The 9,141-nt window shown below is 47.9% G+C and overlaps 1 pseudogene; it reads left to right on the top strand.

Annotated features, from left to right (window-relative positions):
• The first annotated feature begins 3,857 nt into the window (after positions 1-3,857).
• On the top strand, positions 3,858-4,095 carry LOC139267601 (U2 spliceosomal RNA; annotated as a pseudogene).
• Positions 4,096-9,141: the final 5,046 nt, after the last annotated feature.

Here is a 9,141-nt window from a genome sequence, read left to right as displayed (position 1 = left end):
CTCTCTCTCATTAGTTCACCCTGATCTACATGAACAGATAGAGAGCAAGCGGCTTCAACAAAGTGCATACCATGATAGCGCAAATGTGTCATGCGAGATTGAAATCAATGATCCTGTATTTGTTTTGAATTATGGACAAGGTCCCAAATGGCTTCCCAGCACTGTCGTGGCCAAAGAGAGGAGCAGGGTGTTTCGGGTCAAACTTTCAAATGGGCTCATTCACCAGAAACACTTGGACCAAATCAAATTCAGATTCACGAACTACCCTGAGCAATCCATCTTGGACCTTACCTTTTTTGATCCCCTAACACACACACCAGTGGCAACCGGCACCACGGTTGACCACGAAGCAGAACCCATCATCCACAGCAGCCCTGCAGGGCCCAACACACCAGGCAGCCCAGCCCAGCAAGGCCAGCTGCACAGCAGCCCAGCGAGGGCCCAACAAATAATTCAACAACACCAGCCTTCACACCGGGACGATCAACCAGGGCAAGAAGGGCCCCAGATCGATTCATATTTTAAATAATTACACTATTAACTTTGGGGGGGAGGGAATGTTGTTATATATGTGGACTTGTATTTACTCTGTACAGCCACCAGAGGGCTCATTCCCCAGAGTCCCAAGGGATCCCATAAATACTTGGGAGCACAGGTATTTAAGGAGGCTTCACAGGTTAGAGACACTCTGGAGACCTGAAATAAAAGACTACGGTCACACTTTACTTTGAGCTCACAGTGTTCAGTCTGACTCTTTCTCCATACACTACAGTAGGTTTTAAGGAAAATCGAGATAGAGAGGCGGAGAGGTTTAGGGAGGGAATTCCAGAGCTTAAGGCCTTGGCAGCTGAAGGCATGTTGTTTGATAACGTTCCTGTGAAACGCCTTGGAACATTTTACATTAAAGGCACTATATAAATGCAAGCTGTTGCTGTTGTTGTACAGGTGAGCTGATAGCTCAGCACAGAATAAAACGGTTCTCTCACCGCCTGTGAGCTGGGGTTTTGCCTCCAGAAGCAGAGGGCAAAACCAGGTCGCAAGGGCCCAAGGGGCTATGCCGCAGTATGTGTCAGTAATTTAAGGAGGAGAGGCACGTAAACGAAACAAATTCCGAAGCTTTTCATCACAGTGTTCCCTCTGAGGGCAGGCTGCCTCCTGAGACAGTCTGTGATGTAAACGGTGTGCCAGTGCAACACAAAAGCAACCAAGCTAAGCCCCCAAAAAGCTTCCATTCCAGAAACAGAAAACTTTCGGTGAGGTTTAGGCCCTTGATCGCATCATCCGTAGGTCCAACGGACCATATGCACAGCATAAACAAGCATTCACTTCTCAACTAGTGCCAGTACCATCTATGGGGTGAAATATTAAAACCCTGACTGGTTCATGACCTGGTCCGGCTCACTTTATTTGGCTAAGTCTTAGTGCCCTAGGAAGTGTAGCCCAATAAGGCACAAACAATATGCTTTTCCAGGAAAAGGCTCACCCCCACCTTCACAGGGTGACCAGGGATGGGCAATAAACGCCAGCTTCACCAGCGATGCTCACATCCTGTGCTCAAATAAAAATAGAAAAGGCCCTGGGCTTTATTAACAATGAGCAATGTTAAGAAATTCCTTTGACTGCTATTTTAACAAAGAGATTGAACTATCGCTGATATCACGCAGCACGGATTCACCCCGTTGGCATCGTGATGTGGCCACATCGAGGAATGCCAGTTGACCAGTGAATCCCAGCACTGATAGTTTGATCATTCTGACCATATTTGGCTGTGTTTGCTGTGCCAGGTGGTCTGTAGCTGAGCACAGCAATAAAAGAGTCATCTAACTGTTATTCATGTGTTTTAATCCCACTAGCACCCTAGCACTACCTTCAGCCCTCCTCAGTGAACAGGCTGGAATGTGAAACATTCCGCACGTGACACTCTGTATTAGTGTGATAGACAAGCATTCATTCTTTTATCTCTTCCCTTTTCATGCAGCGGTACAGAGAACAGATCCCAATCATTTTTAATTGATCTTTGTTTTGTTGAAACAAACATGTGTCAGGCCAGCGAAACATTAACCATTCTCAGGCTGGAGCCTCTCCGGCACATGCTACATTCCCCTGAAAACCAATGTTCAGCAAGTTTTTATTACCCACCCCCCTCTCCTAATTTCCTTCCCTCATCTCCTTGGGGCACTGATGCTTGCTGGGGTACAGTTCCCTTTGTGCTGGCAGCTCCCTAATACTTCACCAAAGTGACTATTTTTCATGTATGAAATTACACAGGGCATGTTGCCAAGGCTATCTGACTGTATCTTACAATTATGTGTGCCGGGGGAATGGGGGAAGGACTTGACAGCTGAGCCTAATGCAGTCCTCAGTCAATGCTCCACAAATGCACACATTCCATCGGGGTCATTGGATCATGTAGGAACCTTGTCTGACTTGTCTCTACGTGCTCTCCCATTCCTAGACTTGACTATTCCTCTTCCATCCTACATAAACTTAAGTTCATCCAAAACTCGGCTGCCCATATCCTAATTCGCACCAAGTCCCGATCACCCATCACCTCCGTGCTCGCTGACCTACATTGGCTCGATTTAAAAATTCTCATCCTTGTTTTCAAAATCCTCCGTGGCTGCGCCCCTCCCTTTCTCTGTTACCTCTTCCAGCCTACAACCCTCTGAGATCTCTACGCTCCTCCAATTCTGGATTCTTGCGTATCCCCTAATTTAATCGCTCCACCACTGGCGGCCGTGCCTTCAGCTGCTTAGCCCCTAAGTTCTGGAATTCCCTCCCTAAACCTCTCCAACTCTCTCTCCTCCATTAAGACACTCCTTAAAACGTTCCTCTTTGAACAAGCTTTTGGTCACCTGTCCTAATATCCCCTTATGTAGCTCAGTGTCAAATTATGTTTTATTACACTCCTGTTAACAGCTTGGGATGTTTTACTATGTTAAAAGCACTGTTTAATTTTACGTTGCTCTTGTTGTTAAAATTGTATCATTTAGTATACATTGTCTCTCCTCATCGTTCCTACCAAAATGATTTACTTCATGCTTCTCTGTGTTAAATTGCATCTGCCATGTGTCTGCCCACTTCGCCAGTCGGCTATGTCCTCCTGAAGCCTACTACTATCCTGCTGTCTACTACATTTCCCACTTTTGTGTCGTCTGCAAACTTTGAAATTTTGACTTTTATACCCAAGTCCAGATAATTAATATATATCAAAAAGAGCAGTGGTCCTAACACCAACCCCTAGGGAACACCAATGCATATTTTTCTTCAGCTTGAAAAACAACCGTTCATTACTACTTGCTGCTTTCTGTCCCTTAGTCAATTTCTTATCCACACAGCCACTGCCCCTTTAATCCCATGGGCTTCAATTGTGCTAACCACCTTAACTATCTGGTTAAGCCCAGTGAGTCAGCACAGCCTAGGATTTCATTGTGGAACCTTCTGGTCTATATAGCTCAGTACCACAGCAGGTAACACATTTATCACATGTTCTCGGCCTTTTGGCTAGGATCGTGCGTGGCTGGCCTGACAGGGGAGTAGCCATGGCCCCGGGGTGGTTCTCCCTGGATCGGGAGGGTGGTTCTCCTATGCTTTTTGGAGGTGGGAGGTGGGTGGGGTGGCTTGACCCATCCGCCTCCACGGAGGTGTGTGGGGGACCTGACCCATCCACCTCCATGGCACGAGCCTGGTGTTGCAGTACTTCCAGGAACGGTGAAGTGGCTCTGGGCCTTTTGGCTGGGAGCATTGGCGCGGAGTGGTCCTTGATGTTTGCGGGGTGACCTCTGGCGTTTGTGATTTGACAAAGAATTGGAAAGATTGGCAACGAATAAAAAAAAAATAAAAAAATTATCACATGAGTAGCTTCTCGGCCTTTTGGCTAAGATCATGCATAACTGACCTGACAGGGGAGTAACCATGACCCCAACGTGGTTCTCCCTGGATCAGGAAGGTGATTCTCCTATGCTTTTTGGAAATAGGAGGTGGGTGGAGTGGCTTGACCCATCCACCTCCACGGAGGTGTGTGGGGGGCCTGACCCATCCACCTCCATGGCACGAACCTGGTATTGCAGTACTTCCAGGAACGGTGCAGTGGCTCTCGGCCTTTTGGCTAAGAGCATTGGCGCAGAGTGATCCTTGATGTGTGCAAGGTGACCTCTGGCGTTTGTGATCTGACAAAGAATTGGAAAGATTGGCAACGAAAAAAAAAAGAAAAATAAATTATCACATGAGTCTTCTTCAGGAAGGGTGCACTCAAGGTCAGAGTCAGAAGGTTTTATTTAGCATTTTATTTATTAGATCACTCAAACTTTTCAATGGGTTAATCAGGTAAATCCATGTGGACTCAATATTTTGTTTGATCTCATTGTTGTTGTGGTTGTTGATCTTGTTTTCACAATGCTGGTAACTGATAGATCCATCTGATTATACTAATTAATCTACAGGGGGCACATTGTTAATAAAACAAGATATTAAACATTGTAATCATTCTGAAGGATGCTGTTGCTGAGTATTGATGTTTCTAATCTGAAATAAGCATGAGTTATGGAAGTTATGAGAGAAGCTGTTCTGTTGCCATTAGCGATGGCTGCACTTGACAGTTTCACCACTAACAGAAGGCTACAAACGGCACTCGATTCTAAGAGTAATGGATCTGTGAAATAAAGTTTGTTACTGATCGATTCCAGCTTTATAAGGTCCTTCTTGTTTGAGCAGACAGAAGCCCAGTTACTGTGCATTGACCTGTGAAGTAAATTGGCGGAACAAGGCCAGGTACTGAGGCGAGGCACCATGGGACAAATCCAAGGTCTGATTGTCCAAAACATTCAGGTTCAAATCAAGTTGGTTCTGATGGTTCAGGTAGACATTGATACTATTTGCAGAAGAGCAGGGAGTTCTCCTGGTGTCCTGGTCAACATTCCTTCCTCAACCAATGCCACCTCATTATCTGTGGGATGTTGCTGGTGCAAAATGGCTGCTATTGTGTGACCACATAAAAACAGTCAGCGCATTTCAGAAAATAGTTATTGTGTGTGACGTATTTTGAGACAGTGTGTCATTAATTGTAAGTCCTAATTATGCTTGGCTGTAAAGTGTCAAGTCAATCCTGTCTCTGGCCAGAGTGATATCCCACTGACACATTTCAGGATTTTCATGGGTCCATTTTTCCCCAGAAAGGATCTTTGGAAAAGGAGTTACTTTTAATGTTGTGGTCGAAACATCCACAATAACTTGCATTTATATAGCACTCTAATGTAGTAAAATGTCCCAAGGTGCTTCACAAGAGCGTCATCAAACAAATTTTGACATCAAGCCACATAAGGAGATAGTCGGTGGACAAAAGCTTGGGCAAAGAGGTAGGTTTTAAGGAACAAAACCCTCTGTTCTGATACCAGTAAGCGACAATTTGACAACACTCTCAATTTGTGGTCAGAAGGCTATGATGATGATGATGATGATGATGGTTGAGACTTGAGTGCAGCGTAGAGGGAGTGCAATGCAGAGGGAGTATATTAAGCATAGTGTATTAACTGCAAGTAAAAAAAAAAGGAAGGTCTTACATCACCTGAAACTATCTGTAGAAATTTGTTCCTTAGCGTTAAATGGCAAAGACCGCCTGTTTCTCCTTCACTTTCCAGCCACATCGCTCATGTGCCTTTGAGCTGGATAACCATTATTCTATAAGTACTGCCAGAATTTTTTTCTTAATCTCTTCAATTCTATGGGCTAGAACCTCCATTATTTTGCGATGCATAATGCCCATTTATCGTCCATTTTAAAGCTGAAATGACGTGTAACACCCATATATCGTTCATTTTGGCACAAAATGGAAACTGACATGCATTTTTCGGAAACTTATCGCCGAGTGTTACTTTTCCCATGTGCTTAACGCCGGGAAAAAATATTACCGCCCGCTCACTTTTTTTGGGCGGAATCATCAGAATGGGCAAAATCAATGCCCATAATATCGGCCAGCGTTACTTTCAGCACGGAATTAACGCCGAGATTCAATAATATCGCCCGGCCATTTTTTTTTGTCGTAAAGACCACATTTGGCGAAACTAACATCCAGGAGATTACCCAGCGTCACTTTCACCACCTTGCACACATCACCCACAATATCGCTCGCCAAAAAATCGCCCAGAAAAAGTGGAACTGTTCTGAACTAAAGCCAACAGTGTGGTTGCCATTTTTAAAATCGCAGGTCGCTTCATTCAAAAGGCTGCTTAAACTTCGGGGAGTTTGCATTGACTCTGGAGTTCTTCTCAGGTGAAGTGAACATCTCAATAGACATATTTTCAGACTCTGGACTATTGGGGGTTGACTCTAGGGGTATTTTAGTGAGGAAATTATTGCTTCTGATCAATTGCAATTATACCTTCATTGCAATGGGGCCAGCCATTTCTCAGCCTGCATCGATTAATACGCAGATGCTGCAGAGTGCAGATGGCTCAATGTGTGATGCACATCATTATGTCCTCAATTTAAGACGTGCAAAAATGAGGAGGAGGGCCAGACCATACACCCCCCGCATGGACAGGGAAAAGAGGTCTTACCTCACCGTGTCCAACTACACCTGTCTTCTGAGACTGCACTTCCACAAGGTGGTGATCAATGAAATACGTGAGCTCATCAGGCCACATATGCAACCTGACATCAGGACATCAGTGTCGGTCGAGGTCAAGGTCACCGCGGCACTGCCTATCTACGCGTCTGATTCCTTTCAGGCCTCCGCAGTCGAGATTTGCCCTCTGTCTCACCATGCAACCCATCGCTGCATTAGACAGGTCAAGGAAGCCCTGTATGCGATAAGGATGGACTTTATCAGCTTCCCCATGACCACGGAGGCTCAGACTGATAGGGCTGGAGCATTCTACCGCATTGCTAAGTTCCCCAGGGTGCAGGGAGCTATACAGTGCACTTACATCACCATGCGGCCACCTTCTCAGGACCCGGAGTGTTTTCATAACAGAAAAGGATTTCACTCTCTGAAGGTCCAACTAGTTGTCGACCACAACCAGATCATCATGGCAGTGAATGCCAAATGTCCGGGCACCTTCAAAGAGGCTCACATCCTGCGTGAGAGCGCTGTCTCTGACATCTTTAAGAGTCAGCCACAAGGACAATGCTGGATGCTTGGTGATAACCGATATGGCCTAGCCACCTGGCTGATGACCCCCCTGCGTGACACCCACACCGAGGCCGAGAAGCCATACAACCAGAGCCACGGAGACACACGCAATGTGGTCCAGAAAACAATAACTGTGCTTAAGTGGTCTGGACCACTCAGGAGGGGAGCTACAATACAACCCTGAGCAATTAGGTAAATTTGTGGTTGTGTGCTCCATGCTGCACAACCTGGCTATCAGGAGGGGCCAAGAATTGCTAGAAGGGACTGATGCTCCACCTCAGGAGAGAGAGGAAGAGGACAACGAGGGGCTGGATGCTGACCTAGGGCCAGACGATCAGGCTGGCTATGCAACCATGCCCACCATCCTTTCCAGACCGCAGGAAAGGGATTGTGGTGGCTACATAGCTGCAAGACGGGTTGTGTAGAGGACACAGAGAGGCTGCAAAGAGATTTGGATAGGTTAAGCGAATGGGCTAAGGTTTGGCAGATGGAATACAATGTCGGAAAATGTGAGGTCATCCACCTTGGAAAAAAAACAGTAAAAGGGAATATTATTTGAATGGGGAGAAATTACAACATGCTGCGGTGCAGAGGGACCTGGGGATCCTTGTGCATGAAACTCTTTTTGGAGTTCACCTGCAAAAACATAAAACATTAAACGGTGCCACCCGACCTGGGTGACACTCCAGACATTTACAAGGCCCTTTTTTTTTTCCCCCTTTTTTTTTTTGTGTTTTTCTTTTTTTGGTTTTTTTTTGGGCACTAAAATCACAATTTTACCCAGTGCCCCCTATAAAAGGGAAGGGGGACACTAAAAGCACCGGCAATTAAAACAAATTAAACTTAAAAACGTAAAATCAAATTAAAATTTGGTTGCCGGGGGTTATAATGCACTCCAGTCCCTCCGGTGCCCACCTCTCGCGGAAGGCCGCGAGCGTACCGGTGGACACCGCATGCTCCATCTCCAAGGACACCCTGGACCGGATGTAAGAGCGGAAGAGAGGCAGGCAGTCAGGTTGAACGACCCCCTCAACCGCCCTCTGCCTGGACCGGCTGATGGCACCCTTGGCCGTGCCCAGGAGCAGTCCTACGAGGAGGCCCTCGGACCTACCCGCTCCCCTCCGCACAGGGTGCCCAAAGATCAGGAGAGTGGGACTGAAGTGCAGCCAGAATTTCAGGAGCAGCCCCTTCAAATAATGGAACAGGGGCTGCAACCTTGTGCACTCAATAAAAACATGGAACACGGACTCCTCCAGACCGCAGAAATTGCAGGCGGCCTGGGAGTCCGTGAACCGGCTTAAAAATTTGTTGCACGGCACTGCTCCATGCACCACCCTCCAGGCCAAGTCCCCGATGAATAGTGGGAGGACCCCTGCGTAGAGTGCCCTCCATCGGGGACCCCCGCCTCCTCCGGACGGCAAGATGGTACGCCATGGCGTGTCCGGACGGCCGGCGAGGATGGCAAAGTTGAGAGTGTGCAGGAGCAGCCCGTACAGGAAACCCCTCCGCGCGGAACTGAAAGGCACGGATGGGATTTCCCCGAGGCGGCTCAAGTTGTGAGGCGCCGGCCCCCGAGGGAGGTTCCGGGGTTTGGCGCCGATGAGGAATTCCGTCCGGACGGGGGTCAGTTCGGACGGGATCTCCCCACGTGCTTGCGCCTCCTCGATGCACCTAACGGAGTCAGGGCCCAGAGCTGTTTTTAGCGACTCGATGGCATCGGCCGCGTGGCGGACGTTGGCAGAGTTTAGGCGCCGCGCCAGCGTGTCTGGCGCCATCCAGCCCGCTCCTCCGCCATCGAGCAGGTCCCTGACCCTGGTCACCTCACCAGCCACAGCCCTCTCTTCCGACCGCCACATAAAACCTCGGCCGTGGAGGTTCGGATTCCCGAGCAGCGGCTCCTGCAGGACGGCCGTCACTCCAGCCGGCGGAGAGCTGCGCTTGGTGGAGACTTTGTTCCAGACCCTGATGAGTTCCCTGTAAAAGACAGGCAGCTCCCGGAGGGCGGTCCTGGC

The sequence above is a fragment of the Pristiophorus japonicus genome, chromosome 7, assembly GCF_044704955.1.
Source record: "Pristiophorus japonicus isolate sPriJap1 chromosome 7, sPriJap1.hap1, whole genome shotgun sequence".
In the NCBI taxonomy this organism is placed as follows: Eukaryota; Metazoa; Chordata; class Chondrichthyes; family Pristiophoridae; genus Pristiophorus; species Pristiophorus japonicus.
The sequence above is the reverse complement of the archived record's forward strand: the minus strand, read 5'-3'. Positions and strand labels throughout refer to the sequence as shown.